The following is a 19,334-nucleotide window of genomic DNA, read 5'->3' as shown; positions in this document are numbered from 1 at the left end:
TATGGTTTGAGAGAGCTGACAAACCCTCAATATATTTACATCATATATAATCTTAACTGTCGGGAATTGCAGCTGTTGGCTTCTCTTATCTCGAGGACAGAGGGTAGGAGGCGTTTAGTGTGGATTACCTCGCGCCATACTCTCCAGCCTCATCGCGTTTGACTTAAGCAAATGGATCCCAGACGGTGCAGTAAGTTAATAATCTTGTTTCTAGAGCTTGTAATGAAATAGACACCTGCCCCTCGTAACACCCGTGGGGGTTTAATTAATACTGTAATTTAATATTTACTTGAGAAATGCTTTGGTGTTCTGGCGCTAATGCTCTCAATTAGAGGTCCAGCAAGTCAAGCCTACGTTTTTCTTTAGCTCATTTATGATAACGAACTTGTGGTTTTAAAAAAATAGAAACTCTAGTGCGTTGCAATTTGTAGCCTACGCTTCAGATTTTGTCATTACAGCGGGATCATCTTTTAATCTATAATCGATACACTGTTCGGCCTGTGTTTCGTGATTTTATGTATTGAACAGTTATTGTTACTTGACTCACATGAACTAACTCGTGTCAGTTTTCGTGTGATACTTTGAGGTAGACGTGGTTCAGGAGCTCGCTTGCGTTCGTGTACAGTAGGCTACGGTTGATGTGGTTTTGGAGGAAATTGTATTCAAGGCGAAGTTTTAAGTGCCTTATATCACCATAATGTACATGTTAACGTAGAATTAGTTAGCGTTTTATTTTCCATTAGGAATAAGTTTGTGAAGCCACTCGTGTGAGGATTAAATCGGGGAGCAGTATTGCAACCATGATAGAAACAGGTTTTGGATAAGGTTTCGGATAAGAATTTGCTGTCAACACAGCGATTGTGATGCCATCTCAAAAACACAACTGCAATAGAAATGCAGGCCTACGTTGCAACATTTATGAGAATAAACGCACTCACAAAAAAATAAAATAAAACATTTTTTTAGGAAAACGTATGATTTCAAAAAAATGATGCCAGTGTTACGCAAAACAGCACATTACTCCATGGACTTTATATGATCTTATGAAAACCGTTATTCCTTTCGGTCAGTACATTTTGCACAGATAGGGAATAGGTTACCTACATGCCGGAAAGAATTGATCTCTGTCCATGATTTGTCCTGGCTACTTTTTGCCCTGTCAATAACGCTGCCGCACGTAAAAGCGCCTGATAAATAGGCCCCCAAAGTGCAATTAATTAATTACAGTGTTCTGACACACGCTCATCATTAAAAACATTTAATGGGATTAAATACTACAAACCAACGCATTCAAAAAGCATAATTATGTCAGTATATATTTTCAGCAATTTTGTTGGGATTCCACGCAAATTAATTAATCCGATGATTAGTTAATTAATCAATCCAGTTAAATCTGCATTTCATTGCTTCACGTTCAATTTTCAAACGACCTTAATTTCTTAATAACGTAGCCTACCTAGATGTAGCATATAAAACTTGTTGCTCAGTCAAGTTATGTTCTACATCGTATTCATATTAATGTTTAAATGACTAATCAACCAATAACAAATAATATTCGTTTTTGGACTTTTAAATCTCTGTAATAGTTTAGTTATTAATTTCATATATTAAAAGTTAGGGTCTTAAACACAGTAGCTGTAGGTGGTGTGCAGTTTCTTGTGTCAGCACGTAATGCTTTCACAAATAATATGTAGGTTGGTTGAATTTCTCATGTTTAATGACATCAAGATTATTATTATTATAAGTAGTAGTAGTAGTAGTAGTAATAATAATAATAATAATAAGTAGCAGTTATATGAACAATCATTGATTGCCATAGAGTAGTCAGTTTTCCCCCACAGAGTATCTCCTCTTATTTTCCACATACTGAATTTAAGTTGAGAAACTCTACAGGAAAGCAATTTACTTGTTTTAGTGAGATAGACTGCATGCTGCTAATTTAATAGTCTTCCTTAATTCTTTTCACTAACTGTCATTATTTCCCTCTTATTCTGCATGGTGTCCCCATAGCTTTCACTGTAAACAAAGCTCACTCTCATTAAGCCCATGACACTCGAGTATTAAATGACTTGTATTCAGTTAAAGGGAAGCACACTTAAATGTGCCTAATTAAATGTTGTTTTGGAGAATTTCTACAGATCAAATGGTTCCCCAGCACTGATACAATTGTGGCCAGAACTGAAGAATATAACAGTTATAGTAGCTACTGGATATTTGACCTGTGGCCAGTTATTGTTCGACATGTTTTTTCAGTGGCAAGATGTGATCAAATTTATATAAAGATGTGACAAATTTACAAACCGTGTAGTTGTTGTTCACAATCATATTGTGGGTGGCCAGAATGAAAACACACTCTCTTTAGCAAATTTGGCCTTGTGAGTTCTACACCAGGGCTTATTCATTTAATGGGCGTTAATCTTTGATAAGTTTTGTCCTTTAGCTCATTATCACTAAAATTAAGATATGGACAGGGGGTAAATACAGTGCAGTTTATAAGTATTTGGACAGTGACACAATTTTTTGTTGTTTTAGCGACAGCATGTTGGATTTGAAATGAAATGACAAATATGAGGTTAAAGTGCAGACTGTCACGCTTTGACTTGTGGGTATTTACATAAAACACATTTTAAACATAGTCAAATAGTCCCCCATTTTGGTATTAAATATAATGGGCATGTTGTCACCCTGGGAGAATGGGTGAAATCCATGGGAAGTGCACTTTTACCATGTGACATAGGCCTATATATTTGCCACTTGCTTTGGCAAATATAGTGCAACTGCCAAATGACTAAATTGTAAATTCTAAATTGAGAGGTGGCTTCAGATGGCTGGGTATGCTTCAACTCATTGCTCAATAGGGACCCCTCTGGTCAGCCAAGCTACTGCAATGTTCCTGGGCCATTCCATCAGTTATGGTTCTCTGTTACAGTAACTGTAGCACATTTCAAGAGCAATGAGGCCAAGAGTGGTGAAAGGGAGGCCCTGGATGGCAAACTTCAAGTGAAGGAGGGTGTTTATTTACTGCAGGTAGAGTGAAAAGGGATTATGATCGACAATGTTATGATCGATATATAAATTATATTTACTTGCTGAACTCAGCACAAGCATCTAACATCTATAGCGCTTACAGATGTAATTGTAATACCTGTAGAATTGGTGAAAATGTATTGACCAAAAAATCTTGACCAATTGCCTTGATTGTACATCAGATCTAATTGCTACCAAACTTATGCCATTTGAAACTGAAACATGTATATGTTTGGTGGGGCTTCGACAGTGATAATGGCCTTAATTCTGTCTGAGGTCTTGGCAACTGATGAAAGTGTTTTGGGATATCAGCATATGCGCACTGTAAGCATACTCATGGAGTGGTTTCCATACTGGATTTTACATTGATTCTTTGTTATTAATTTAGAAATTATTCTATGTAGGGTCGTGATTAGACACACTTTGATTTATATCAGGAGGAAGACTTGTGAAATTTGTGATTTCTGCCATATTAGGTTTTCCATAAGCATCATGAACCAATGGGCTAATTAGCAAGGAACTGGGAATTACTGAAATTTGGGAGGGTTTTTCCACATTTAATCAGAAGGTTGTAGGTAAAACCATATGGGCACATATATGGGTTTAAAAACCACAAAAATATCTACATTTTCATAACTGTGACTGATAATTAAAAACATTTTTGACAAGCACAGTTTTTGAGTTCAGTCATCACCTAAATTTACCATTATTATAATTTGTATTCATTCTCGAGAAAGGTGAAGCTGAATTTATTTGTTGGCCAAAATGAAGTACAGGGGCCTCGTTTATAAAAATGTTCTTAGTTTTTTACTTGAACTTAGTCTTAAGATCATTTCCGGCGGTGTGCTTACGTTTGATTCATAAAAGATACTGAGCATAAAAAACCTTGCTTACGCAGGTTCTAAGAAGCCTGTTTATAACTTATACACCTATGATCTATAAATCTCAAATTAACTTGAAATTGACAGCACCTGAACTTGCCTTACAATCAGTGATTTCCCCTTATGTAATGCTAGTACAAATGAGGGTTTAGTCAGGAATAACATGGACCAAAAAAGAAAAGCAAACTTTTTGGAAGACGAGATCACGGTAATGGTAGAGGAGATTGAAGACAGGCAACACGTATTATTCGGTGGACTAAATAGTGGGTTGACAAACAAAGCCAAACAAGTAGCTTGGTAGTGTGTTGCCGCTGCAGTGAACAAATTGTTCATAAAGCTAATGCAATGTTCACCACAGCCTTGGACGCATATGCGTCCCAAACTGCAATACCCCTACATAGCCAGCAGGAAAATCACTTACGTCAAGTCTATACTTTGCGTAGAGATAAGATCATTTCCATGCCAAAGTAAGGTTTTATAAATAACTACTTAGACATGATTTTCTGTGTAAGTCATACTTAAGATCTAAATTGATCATATGTCCGTTTTATAAATGAGGCCCCGGGTGTTGACTCTAAGCCTTAGTCCTGTATTGGGTGTTTGGAACCAGGGCTACACTGTGGAGAAAGCAGGCACAGTTAAAGGGGTCTTAGATTTAGTGTTCAACAGAGATTTAGGCAACTTACGAAGAAAATAAACAAAATGCACACAGAAACCAGAAAAGCGTTCTATACTTTGAGTTTTGAACTAGAATAGGTGTTCAGGAGAAAGACAGTCCGTGGGAATAAAAAGTCAGATGAAGAATGGAGCCTACAGTATATGCTTCAGACCTTTAACGGAATTACCTGCTCATTGACTGAACCATGGATTCACATGACCCCTGAGTGGCCAGAAACTGAAGCTGAGACGGTTCTATAGCCCAGCTATGTGCAGATGGTATCCGAGTACAAGAACAAACCAACTATCTGCCTTTCTGGCTCACTGATGACCTGCTCCCCTGCTTCGAAAAAAGGAATGTGAGATGTGTCCTGAACCTTCATAGTGTTTTGGCAACCGTGCTACCATCACCGTGCTTCTCCTTGGTTTACCTCTCCAGAGGACATCCATAATGAAACAGGCTTAGTCAGTAGCTGGCATGCACCCCAAGTGAAAAAGCTGATGGGAGTCAGAATAACTTTTTCCATTGCCTAAAGTGTCATTGGTGTTGTAACCTTAGTTTAATCATCCTATTGTCAAACGCTACTTTCATAAGTAATACTATAATTATAATCTGACTTTTTTTAAAAGCTACTTGTTATAATGTTCAAATACTGAAATGTATTTCCCTGATTATGATATGGACTTGAAATAAACTTGAAATAAATCACTGACTGCATGAGGCTTTGTTAAACCTAAGGCCATTTAAACTGAAGTGTAGCAAGAGATAAAATGGGGAAATCACAAGTTTTATGTTTGTCAAAGAGCCAGCTGCTGAACCAAATGTCAGTATTAGAGATCCTTGATGGAAGTAAGATAATTGCATGCACGGGTATATTATTAAGTTCAGTGTGTTTATTGTTTATTTTATTATTATTATTTTTTATTGCGATGTATAATTAAGAGGCACAATTAATTTCATGCCCTTCAGAGACAATACAGATTGATTGATGGATGGATGGATGGATTGATTGATTGATTGATTGATTGATTGATTGATTGATTGATTGGTTGGTTGGTTGGTTGGTTGCTTACTTGCTTGCTTGGTTGATTGATTGGCTAAAGGAGCCACTTTGCACAGAAGGGAAGCTGGAGTTTGTCCTCACAATCGTGTTAATCTTGGACATTGTAGAAGGGGAAATCTGTAGTAGTATGATCCAGTGGGAGAACTCCCATGTACTGAGGGTCCTCCTTGTTTTTTTTTATTCCTATAACAATAAATGATAAATAATTTGCTAACGTCCAAACCAGACAACATGTGAAACACAGATTTTCACATTGTCCATTGACCCACATGTGCTTCCCGTGTGGGCAGATGATGTACAACAGCTTTTGACATACATGGTTTATTGTTGGTGTATTCCAAAAACCGCTCTCCCAGCTATCCATGTTGTTCTACATTATTTTCACTGTTATTGTTGTACTGTAGATGCTTTTGTTAATTTGAATCTGAACAATGTTCATAGTTGAATTGCTGTCACTATAGTAATGGTTATTGTTCCTGGTGGAAATGGTTATTGTTTGTGCCAGTAAACTATAATTATTGCGCTCAAAACTGGAAAACAACCTGAGTTTTAAACCCTGGGAATTCTAGCATGTATTAGCACCTGAAATAATGAGTACACTCTACATACAGTATAGAATAAACTGCACATTGTTAGCAATTAAAAAATTCTTATTTATTTGTTCAGGTGTTTTGGTCAGTAGAAATTGGTCAGAACATTGTAGAACGTGCAACATCTTGTATCTTATATGATCACATTACATAGGAGGCCAAATTGGCTATGGACAATACAATGAATGACACGCCCTGATTGTACTGTTAGTGCATTACCATTTTTAAATGTAATAGTCCCAATTACTTAGTAGAAAAAAAAAACACTGACGAAAATAACTTTGGCATCATAAAAGCCACATGATGTCACCAAATAGAGCTGAATTGTAAGAATTTCATGACCCAGCACAGTAAGCTCCTCATTATCAGATCTTTACCCTAGTGCTTACACAATGTGGTTATTTGAGTCCTTCATCTTCCATGACTGTCCTAAGCCTCCTTCATAGCCTGGTGTCTCCAGGAAATCCCTCATAGGAAATGCATTAAAACCTGTAATGGCTATTGCAGGGCATAAATCAGGGCTAAAACATTGTGTGTGCTCTGTGCTTTAGCCTTGCGTATGGGTCCCTGTTGCCTTATCTGGAAAATAGGTTGCAAAACAAATATGAGCTCAGTGTTGTCTGCTTCACCCATTTAGAGTGAAAGCAAGAAACGGACGATGGAATGGAACATTTTTTGGACTGCCTGACTTTTTATATTGAAGAGGTGTACTTGATTACATGAAAAATAGTTTGATCAGGATGGCCAGGTTACAGTTTGCTAAGAAGTGCCTAAAACAGCCTGCAGAGCTCTGGAAGAGTTCTTGGGGACAGGCCAAGATTCACTTGTATCAGAACAATGGCAAGAGTGAACTGTGGAGGCCAAAAGGAAGTGCCCAAGATTCAAAACACCCTCTCTCATCTGTGAATACCACAAATCTACCACAGCTTCAGGATTTCTGCTACAACTGTAAAGTCATGGGTTTGCCCCAAGCCATGGAATGGTAGTGAATGCCAGAAGATAGCTTGTCTAGGCTAGTCTAGGACATGCCGCAGCCAGCCTCAAGAGAAAGCACAAGGACACGGATAGACTCCGGGTGTCATGCTGCTTACAACACTTAGACCTCTTTATAGCATGCTCGCTCCTTATGTGCCAGTTAGGGTCTGGTGCTTGGAAGGCTAGGGGCTATTGGAGGTTCCTGGATTTTGCCTTTAGTTAGCAGAACTGAGGTCCTTCACTTTTTACACTGTCTGCTTATGGGACTCTGGGACACCTTTGTGTGAGGGTGCTATATAACAAAGAACCTGAACGGGATTGAGGCTTTTTCAAATGATCTGCTGAAGTGCTGGAACGTGCTTAGGCTACATCATGCGTGGGAGCGGTTGGTGGTGAGACACAACAGGTTTCTTTCTGCTAGCGATTGGGTGGGTTTGAGCATTCGAGTGCACGCACTGATGTTTGGGAAGCACTTGCAGTTAAACAGCTGATTTCTGGGTTTTTGCTTTTCTGTTGCGGTGGAAAGGAACTCATGTCACAGACTCATTGGGGTGTTGAGAGACATGGCCATCCCCAGCCGTCTCCTATGATTGGCAAAATGCACGTTTGACAGGATGTGCATTGTTGGTTGTGTGCAAGCTCGTGCAGGAAATGGGCTGACTTGGTCTGGCTTTGGTCTGGTATAAGTTATTGTTTCCTTAATTAGCTGTGGATACTGGTTCTTTTCTGTGCTTTTCTATTTTTTCTGTTTTTGTTACAACATTAAATTTCTGTGCTTGTTTTCTAGGAACATTAACAACATTTAACGGGAGATGGTTCACACACTATCGGAATTGACCATTTAGGGGCCTATAAGTTGGTTTTTCCATTGTCTTTGAATGTTTTCTATTTCTGTTTGTTTTTATGGTGTGAATAACAAAAGCAAAATGTTACAAATAATAAAATTCTGGCACAGAATGAGTGTGTGTTTGTGTGCGTGTTGAGGGTGGGGGGGTCATTTTTGTCAATGATTTAATTATTGAAGCTATGCAGAAAAGTGTACAAAAGTGTAGTACCAATCAACAATACTGGAGCCTCGGACTTGGTTTGTCTTCTTCAAGTGGAGATTTACAATAGCAATAGAAATATCTACCAAATGTGGCCAGCACATTACCATATTTACCATTGGTTTTAGAATGGAAACAAGATGTGGGCATGCTTTTTTATTTCTACTGTTTGGTGGCTAATACACCTGTTTCCACCTGTATTTTTTCTCCAAAAGCGAGAAGGCCATTCACTTATGTCCACAGCCTGAGTCTACCTCTGTAGATTGTCTGTCATTTGTGGATAGCTCTGATTACCCCTGATGACCGCATTTGAGTCTATTCCTGCGTGTGGGATACGGATTCATTCTATAAGCATGCAATGCTCTGTGCCATCCTCAAGTTCGTGTTATTTTTCATAGATCGATGTTTAAGGACCATTTTACCATGCATTAGCCTAGGTACCGAGTCATACAGTCATTTTACGATCCTTCAGACAAAACTCACAAAGGCTCTAGAGTAGCACATTATATCATCGAGGTTTATATGATTCATGGTTATTAGTTTTCAGTACTAAACCACATGTGAAAGGCTATGACATTTTTAAGACCCTTTTCTTCTTTTGGGGAGTTGTTAAATTTCTCGTTTTAACAGCTCTCCTAAACTAATTTAAAAACCAGCCTCTAACCTCCTGGTGTAGCTTTTGCCTTGCTGACCTCATATAATTTTTATTAGTCATTTTTAATATGCATATTTTAAAAAATTGCCAGCAGCATCATTACTTTTCCAAGAATATATTGCACATGAGGGTTTTTTGGCAGATACAGATGATAAACATTCAAATGATTTTTTTGTATCTATAAAAATAATGGCGTAAAGGTCATAGCTAATACATGAGACATAAAACAAAGATGTTGTCTAATTATAAGATCTATGACTAGTGCCCCTTTGAATAAACCTTTCCCTTATTTCGGACATAATTTATACTTCTGCAAACTACCAGGAAATGAGGGCCTTGGTCTATTTCCTCCTATCTCTTATGTACTGAAATTAATGTTTCTCATTTTGCAGATGTTAAATGAGTAAGTAACATGTACTGGACCTCATGTGCACGAGATTGTATTTGTTTGACTCACTGAATTAAAATGCAGTGGGGGAAAAAGAGTAGTCTCAGCCATATGCAGATTTGCACATTTTTAATCACATTTACATTCATTGTCTTATTTCATGTTTGTCTATTTCAGAATGTAATGGGTTTTAAGGGTCCTATAACTAATCTGCTGTTTTCGTACCCTGACCTCAAGCAACATTTCAGTGAGACACATTGAAGCAGGGATCTGGTTGGTGGAGCAGGTATCATTCTTTATTAATAAAGAACGAGTAATTTATTTGCAACAGTCGCCTTTAATAAGGCTGACATTCTTACGGTGAACAGGGCATGTGAACCGCGGTTCATTGCGATGCAGTGTTAAGTATGGACAGCCAGAAGGAGCATGGAGCAGTGGAAAGCTATTCACTGACTTACTGTACATCTAGGGCAATACATTAGGACTTTAGGACATTTTTATTCTCTGGAGTGTGGTAACTCTGTGAATTCAGTTATTCTGAGGTAATGTGTGTTAGCTATTAAAAGAAAATAGTTGGTCATTTTGAAATGTCCTGTCTTCCTTGAATCATGGCGCGGGTCTTTTTCCAACGAGTGCTTTGTTTCCCATTATCCCCAGCTGACTCTTATTTGTACAATAAGCTCAGCTTTTCTGTCTGTCCAACGGCATGCTGTCAAAGTGAAACAGCTTTAAGGTTGTTAGTGTAGCTCATTAACAAAGTAAACTTGCTGTCGCTGTAAATATGTGAACATTACAGACAGTAGAACACTATTTAGACTTTTTTCAGCTAGTAACATACAGTAACGTCGCAATAATGATTATTGTGATTGTCACATCATAAGCTTTCCAATTGGCATCATCAATATTCTATTGTGACTTCATTACTGTATTAATGTGACATCATTAATTTTTTTGTGTCATGATCACCTTTCTGGTTGTAACAGCATCAATATTATATTGTGACATCAACATTCTGTTCTGACATCACCATTTTGACATAATAATGACGTAATTTTCATATCCACATCATAACCAGATAGCGCTCACCAATAAACCACAAGGTAATCTTAATACCCAAATGCCAAAGGGCAAGGACAGATGCTGGAACTCTTCCAAACTATTGGAAAACCAGTGGCGGTACCACCGAGAGTCAGTGCACAGAATGCAGAAGCAGTTGATGACATATTTATTGCATATTTGTACAACTGCCTCCTTGTTGTTTTATAGCTCTTGTGTTCCTGTGACATGTGAGTTCTGCTCTGTGGACACATGGGGAGCCTGTGCACTAAAGTATTTGGGCGAGCTCTAACAGTACTGAACATAATTTGTTACAAAGTTTGTCGAGCCAAGAGGTGCATGTGAATGAAACAACACTGTCTGAACTCAACAGGCATTTCACAGCTTTGGAAAGAAGACATTTTTCTGACAAATTTGCTCAGATACTGCATTCATATTTCCCAAGTGTATCATTCATATTCTATTAAATCTGTCCAAGCACAGACTATGCTCATCAACCTGTGTGTCATTCAGCCTAATTTATTCTCAGTAAAGATTATTGGATTGGCAGCAACTTTTTCAAATTAATATTTTATGAACTATTCAATATGAGAATGTTCTTAAAGTTGTGCTAAACTAGCTTAGTCTGTAGCATTTGCAGATTTGACTGCTGTAGCATATGAAGGTTTGTTGTATTGGGTATTCCAGGAAACACTTCTAGCCAAAGCATTTACCATTGTTGTAGTGACATGGCCCACCATTCGGAATTGAGTCCTGACCATACCAGTGTCCAGAGATGAGGGTTTCGGTCTGCAGGGGCTCCCTCGCTTCACCGCTCACTAGCGACTCCTCTGGTCGTGCAGGCATCTGTGGTCCACCTTCACCAGCTGTGTAGCTGTTTGTCTGCAGCAACAGTGCAGTTCAGCTGCAGTTTCAAAAGGAGCACTGATTGGCTGCTGGTGCTTCAGGGTATAGAGTTATGCTAGCCTGCATCCTCTTGAATTTTAGGGAGGAGGCTGCAATGTTGGAGCAGGCTTACAAATGTTGTTATGGCATTCGAGATAGGGAAAGCAAATAAGGGTGTGAATATACTCGCTAAAATTGTGGGGAGCAACACAGTGGAATATCTGGAATTGAATATAGCAATTAGTACAGCTGCAAATAAGACATAGTAGTATCGCTCACCAAAGGGTATTTTAACCTAGAAGCCCAACATAGGGTCAGCAGGATAAAAGCCAATAAAAATATGCCATTGCACAAAGGTACAGTCACCTGTATTTTTATGTCAAAGTTACAGACAAAAGTTTAATGAATGCAGACCACAAAGCAGTAGAAGTCTTTGTGCAGACGTGACAGGACATTGCATTCAGTAGGTTATCGGTGTAGTTTGGTCATTCAAAAGCAAGAAAGTCCTCACAATTAAGCTCAGATTAACTAGACACTGCATGCATGTGATTCTACTGGCTCAATCAGTTCTCAAAGACAACCAAACCAGGAAAAACAGGCAAACATTTGAGTCATTTGTACTTCATTGTTCATGAATACCCACACAGAGCCTTCAAGGGAGAAAGGACCATAAGATATGGACAGTAAAGTACATGCAATTCTATTTTTTATGTGCTTCCTATTATTTTGGTAGCTTGTTCTTTGCATAACATTGAACCCTCTCATTTCCTCAAATATTCACATTTTAAATGTGTGTCATATGACTTATATATAATCATCATGCACTTGAATGATAATGTGTGATTGCAGTGCTGGTAAATCAATGAGAGTTTGAGTATAGCGAAGCTATATCATGGCTATCATTGGCAGCATGCACAAAATTATTCAGCAGCTTACATTTAATTATCCCCTTTTATTCCTGTCTTTCTTTTGTTTTCAAGCTGGCTTCCATATGGCTTACTGGACATAGTACACGCACGCAAAATAACTCACAAGCGTTACTTTGTCAAACTGTATTAACAGCTGCCAGGCAGAGGTGGAGTGGGGGACAGCTGACGTCTAATGTTATTGGGTTGGGTAGGCAGCCATATACCTGTGGAAAATCTACCATTCTGAATGGCCCCAAGCTAAAGCAGTAAAGCCCTGGTTCACTTCATTTTCCAATTGAGATAGAACCATGGTATTATTGTGGTTGAGTTCTGCAGGGTCGGACTCATCTGAATAAGAGTTCACAGCTTTTATTTTTTGCACTGGTTGTTCTGGTGTCCTTTCTATAAAGACTTATACTGTGTTAATGAAAGCAGCATACAACCCAAGCCCTTTACTAACTTACTAGCACCAGATGATTTTTAACAGTTGTTTTGGTTCATTACACACATTTTGCATTTGAATGATCTTTCAGTTGATTATAAACATGATCATCAAGACTGTAAAGATTTTTTTTTTTTAATTTGCAATAATATTTAAATGCAATGAGATTTGAAAGCACATTTCATGTAAATGGCATGTGACATATATGACAACCCCCGCTCAAATATTTGTCGAGGAATCACCACAGCTCAGCACAAGGAATCCTTTTTGGCAGTCTGTGAGTTTGATCCCAGATTGACTTTTTCCATTGCTAATCTGCTCTTGCCTTTGGAATCTGAGTAAGATGTCCATCTTCAGGGTTGTTTCCAAGGAAGTGAAGGGAACAGGTTTTGTCTTCGCTTCACTGGTGTCTTCTAGCTACTTCTCTAAAATGACAAACTTAATGATTAACATAACAATATACAATAAAATAATAATAATAATAATAATAATAATAATAATAATAATAATAATAGCAATACTACGACTACTACTAATAATAATACTAATAATACTTATTATTATAATTATAATTATTATTATTATTATTAGTAGTAGTCGTAGTATTGCTATTATTATTATTATTATTATTTCCCGGCACAATTTTAGAATTACTACATTAATAGTAGGGTAATAAGCTATTGGCACGGGCTACGGAATGTCGGTACGACTCAACCTGACGTACTCTCAGCAAAGTCACAGATCGGAGCTGAGAAAACGGGATAATCAATAAACGCAGGAGTGAACGAATCAGAAAATCCAATAATGCTTTTGTACAATATAGGCTTTATGGAAGAATACATGTGGTTGATTTCACAGTGTTATCCTTATTTGTTCTGGGTCAGCTTCTGTTTAGTTTGAGTGGGAGACTCATTTTGCGATTACCATTTTTAATCAGGTGGTTTCGAGAATGTTTAGGAGATCCACTTCATACAAGGAGCGAAAGAACCCTTGTCTTTGTGTGCGCGCGTGTGTGCATCTGTCCTTTTTGTGAAGAGGCGAAGTTACAGAAACACCTAAGAACGTGATATAGCCGTTATATTCATGAAAGCAAACAGTACGAGACGGCGCAATATGCGTTTGTGAAAGTTCGTGTACCGTAGTGTGGTAGTAGCAGTATAGCTTATAAGGTATATATGGATCACCATCGTGTGAAACACTGGTTAATGAAACACTCAAAAATAGTTGTGCCAAATGTGATTTAGTTTAGCTATAATATAAGCTACCATAGTTTGTAATGTATTCAGTTCACCGTCTAACTTGACGGGAATTTCAATCCATACATATTCGTTTGAGTCGTAGTGCGCTACATAAAGTGCTTAAACTGTTCTGATTAAATAACTGCGTGCAAAACTACATTTGCGCGAACCTGTAACAAATATCACAGTGTTGGGCTATTTGTGACCAATATTGTAAATAATTTGCAGGCTAATGATTTTTAGAAAAACTGCAAATAGATACGCTGAAGAAACTGAGGAATATGTAGTTGGAGGGGAAAGGGTCTAACGAAATGTAGGGAACGTAATTTTAATGCAGGTCATTTTATTTTTAAGGGAACCGATTAAGACGAAATGGAGAAACTGAGAACTTATTAATAGGATATGTATTCATTTCTATTGTTATCACGTCCTCCAACCCTTCCATCCCTCCGAATTTGTACCACTGCAGTGGTAATACTGTCGATCGCCAGAGGGGGCAGTGTTCCTCGACAATAGACGTGTGGGCAATAAAAAGCTGCTGCGGAGAGTCTGGCTAAAATGCGTCACGTTTTGCCAGTTCTAAAGGCTAATTTTTTAGATAAATTGTACTCGAATATTCGAGAATCACACAGCACGCAAAAAAGTAAATGGCAACAAAAGAAAGACAGGTTGCGTTTGGTGATGGATTAGATGGATTTTGCTGTCAGTGCTGATTTTTATGTCGCCTACTGCAAATCATCTTTGAAGAAAGCATGAAATGTTGTGGAAGACAAAGCCCTGCGTTCAATTTATCATTACAATTTCCCACTGGTAACTATTTAACCTCGGTTCTCGGATCAACTTATCCAACAGTAGAAAGCGCAGAACTTTCTGTGGACAAAATAAGTATCTTAAATAGATAGGCAAAAGTTAAGAGCATATTCAAGCAGCAAATACGTACATTCTGGGTTTTATCCATATATACCCAACCGATATTTTAAACACTGAAACGGCGACAAAACTATAAGGCTACAGCTTTTTCAATGTGAAGCTGACTAGCAGTAGCTACCTACGTATTGTGATTCACTTGGTGGATCACACCTGTAAAACGTTTAGTTCGCAGTACATTTAGGTGGTCTTTGACCTCAGGACTTTCAATATGAAATAGACCTTTGTACAGGAAATTTAACGCACTTTTCTTTAATAGTGTGAATATTAAATCAGCAATTGAGCACTGTCAACTTAAGACTAATTTATTTACTATGCTTTTTGATTTTTATGAAGTTCGTGGTTGTCTTTTTATTATTATGATGATCATGGTGATTATTGTTATATTTTATTATTATTATTATTAGTAGTAGTAGTAGTAGTAGTAGTGGCAGTATTGGTGTTTATGGTAATAAATACACTGTATACTGGTGTTGCCAATAATATATAGTATCGTATGAAAATATTCAAAAGAAAACTTCCTAAACGATCACGGAGTTAATGCTTGGAATCCCTAAATGTTATTTATTTATTACATTTCGTATAATATGTGTATTTGGTTCATGCAGGTCTATTTATTGTCTGTTTATTAATAAAATATGGGGGATGTGACGACAGTTGTCCATGGTGGCATCTTATAGTATGTGTATATCTGCAGACCTTGAGAAGTCAACTTTCTAACCCAATATTAAATAAGTTAATGCCACAAAGACAGCGATGCCATGCAGCTGTTACATGTGTTTTATGCGACACTGATAACAGACCATCAACTTATATTCAGTCTATAAGTCAAAGCAGCTGGAAATATGTGACTTCAGGAAGAATGACGTCTGCCCAGTAGAGTACACAGTAAAAAGAAATACATTATTATTATTATTATTATTATTATTATTATTATTATTATTATTATTATTATTATTACAGCAGCAGCAGAAGCACCATCATCATTTTCGTTTGTTGATACCATTTCACTGATATAATTTTTATTTAATTTATTAAAACAAAATTTCACTGCAAGAAACAAAATGTTTTCAATCATTTTGCTACTGTGACATGGAATATTATAACCCAGTTTGTGTTTACGTATGAACCATTTTCTTAGTTATTCTGTAGAAGCACGAGCATTTGGTAACTGCACTTCCAATGCACGTATACTGGCCGAGTCAGTTTACCTTCAAGTGTTTTCCACCATTCATGTTGAAGCAGGACTAAAACGACGGAAACATGTGTGTTATTGAAACGAAAACATTTTAATTTTACAAAAAGTCAACATTTCTGTTATCTGTTTTACATTAGAACAATTTCATTTGGATCATTCCGTTACTAAAATTGATTAGTTCCCAAGACATCCGTGATATGCAATGTGCTAGCAGCCTATTAGTGGCATCGCAAATCCATTCCCTTTTTACAATGTTTCTAAAACTAAATGTTGAGCCTACTGTAAATCGTCTGCAGAGAATATGCACCTACCATGTGCACTGGACCTCTGTCAGCTGAACCTGAACATCACTATTATTTTAAATTTATTAGCTTCAACTGTTCTTAGAACATCAGCCGCACTGAAATCCCAGGGATAAAACCTAAGAACACCAATAACATGATTAGGATTAACAACAGCACTTACGCAGGTTATTTCGTGCCTGTGTTAATTTCACTGTTAAATATATCGACACGGTTGGAAAGCACAGACTTGTCTTCAGGAATTACTATACTCATTAATAGCCAATTGAGAACCACATTACTGTAAACTTAATTAGTGTTTATAGTTGTAAAATGATGGCGACCGCCCACGCGGTCCCTGTTGCTCAGTATTTTCCACAATTGAAACGAATCTTATGAATAAAATAGAAGATATACAAATTTGTTCTTTGCTGCATATCTAATAAACAAAGAGTAAACTTAATCCAGTTACACTCGTGGAGTTGTATACACTGTCTGTGTGTGAGCGTGTGTGTGTATGTGCAACTGGGTATGCGCTGAATGTGTAGTACATATTGCAAATAGGCTGTTTTCACATGGAGAGGTTTATTATGACCCCGTAGAGGACCAAGACAGATATTAGGTATATCCAAACATCACAAGTGGTGATACAAATACCAAGTAGCTTTTTTTCAAAGTCTAATTAGTTGTCAAAATCAATTAATATAGTTAATAATAGAATATAGTTTTTTATCTTGTATATTTATTTCTTGGCAAATGCATTAATGCGTTCAAAACAGATTTATGTAAAACATCAGAGGAAATGACTACTATAGTATTTTCATTATATTTCCATTGTGAAAGCCTCGCATTTTCTGTCAATCTACTAGTTCCAAGAACACCTGGAAACATAAAAAATAGCAAAGACTTAAGGCATCACAATCTGATTTTGCCTTTATTCTACTGAAAATGAAAAAGAAGAAGAAGAAGACGAGCTTGCAATTCAGCAATCAACTATTTAATTCGCGACAATGGTTCACTTTCCAGTAATTAAAATACGAGGCAAGTAAATGTAGTAGTTGTAGATATTATATATATAGGAATAATAATAATAATAATAATAATAGGCGTAGTATTGTTTTTTAGCAGGTGGGACACAATTTCATAATATCTTATTTTTTTACTAACAGTGCAAGAATCAGATCAGCTATACCCTTGCTGTGGGGGTTCTTTGAAAGTAAAAGTTCCGATTGCCTACCGAGCCAAGAAACGATGTGGCAGTTCCAGGGTTCTCTTGACTTGTAGAGTTCATGAACTGGGTGTCTCAGTCATAAAGAGCCCCGATATAGATTCACTGTTTCACAGGGGCCGTATAAAGGACAAGGCATGGTTTCCATGGGGGGGTTGGTGGGTGCTGAGGGGAGGGATAAATTTGTAGGATGGGTATTTCAGCGATATAAAAATGGAAACCAACACGGCCATGCCCAAACACACTCACACATAGGAGAAATATCGACGAAAACAGCTTGCCATTTTCCAACATAAGAATTAAACATCAAATTATTTCGCCCGCGGGCTTCATTTTTCTGGTACTATGTTATAACTAGTTATTGAACAAGGCACAAGATCTAAATGGCATTTGTGTGGAGACAAATTTCACTGCTGTTTCCTCATCAATAACTCCTTGGCAGTGAACTATTGGAACGAGTCAAACGCTAGAGGTGAAATGCAGGTCAGCCTGTCTAAGTAATATTAAAATGCGCCCACGAGAGAGAGAGAGAGAGAGAGAGAGAGAGGGAGAGAGAGAGAGGGAGGGAGAGAGAGAGAGAGAGAGAGAGAGAGGGTTGGGTGTGGGCATCTACGTTTGCATGTATTTTCAACAAAGGGAAATAAACTTCTGCATTTGTATAATTAGTTGTACAGTTTTATCATCAGAAGCGTTATTAGAATACACAATAGGCACAAATGTGTGTAAAAAGTTTAACCAGGATTTTAAAAAACACATTAGATAGTGCCTTTTTACACGAATAAAATATACAGTGGCTTTTCCTGATGTCCATTTCCTCGCAAACGCCAGATTGATCTTGTGAGAGGAACAGGTTACCTAACGGTCAGTATGGTAATGACGCGCACAATAAACCCTGGGGAACAATGGAAAGTTATTTTTCACGTCCTCTGTCACGCGGGCGCTTTGTATCTTCCGTATTTGAGACTGAATATTTATACAACGGGGGGAGGGGACACGTGAACAGTTGCAATCAGGATTTTGAAAAGATTTTGAAAGAGAAAACCTGTTTTGGTAGACTGTAATATGTCCAGTGTTAATTCAACTCTAGCAGTGTTAATTCAACTCTTACCAGAAAACATTTGTTCCCACAATCCAGAGTGGGACATTTTACTGTGTACAGTTACAATTTTACCTCCACATAAAGCGATGCGTTTGTGAAAATGTATGTCTATTTTTTATCATTGCTATTATTTTACTAATTTTATGTGTTTCGTGTGTGTGTGTGTGTGTCTGAGATCTGAGAGAGAGAGAGAGAGAGAGAGAGAGAGAGAGAGCGGTGCTTCTCCATGTTTCTGTCATTTCTTAAAAATTTTGGTATTTTAAGCGTGGTTTGAGGGACGCGGTTGCGAGTAGTAACGCGGTGAGAATAGTAGGCTACAAATGTAGCCTCTCAAATTTGGTATTGGTCTACTGTGTGCTCGTAAAATGTGCCATTTAATTCCCCACTGTCTAAACGTTTTACGTTTTCGCAGTTTGAACCCATTGCTATGCCATAATTTAATTTAAGGCCTCTCGCCTGGTAGCAACATTGAACCAACGTTTCAGATTTTCTTTTGTTTCAAAATAGCCGCTTTTATTTGTATGACATAGCGCAGCATTATGTAGCAGCTCTCCCCAGTTATGTAACATTATCCATTCGAAATTTAGATCTACAGTGTTAAGCTCACTTCAAATGTCATTTCAGCTAAACTTTGATTGCATTTTATGCTTTGTTGGTAAGATTATTATGCAATTGTGACTGAAAAGTTACAAACATGTCAGTGCAGCTTTCTTTCTCTGTAAAACAACGTAGGCCTACTTGTGGGAAAGGTCCACGAAAGGTTTTGTCACTCCAAGCTTTCTTGCATTC

At 37.6% G+C, this 19,334-nt stretch overlaps 1 long non-coding RNA gene across 2 annotated transcripts in view; it reads left to right on the top strand.

Annotated features, from left to right (window-relative positions):
* Positions 1-19,334, top strand: part of LOC135237403 (uncharacterized) — a 61,648-nt gene that overhangs the window by 19,104 nt on the left and 23,210 nt on the right. The window contains exon 1 of one of the 2 annotated variants that reach the window (XR_010324812.1): positions 40-190. The exons of the other annotated variant lie outside the window; for it this stretch is intronic. This is a non-coding gene — a long non-coding RNA (uncharacterized LOC135237403). Of the gene's footprint in view, positions 1-39; positions 191-19,334 lie in introns of those variants that run through there. 2 annotated transcript variants of the gene reach the window in all.

Source organism: Anguilla rostrata, chromosome 13, assembly GCF_018555375.3.
Source record: "Anguilla rostrata isolate EN2019 chromosome 13, ASM1855537v3, whole genome shotgun sequence".
NCBI lineage: Eukaryota > Metazoa > Chordata > Actinopteri > Anguilliformes > Anguillidae > Anguilla > Anguilla rostrata.
The sequence above is the reverse complement of the archived record's forward strand: the minus strand, read 5'-3'. Positions and strand labels throughout refer to the sequence as shown.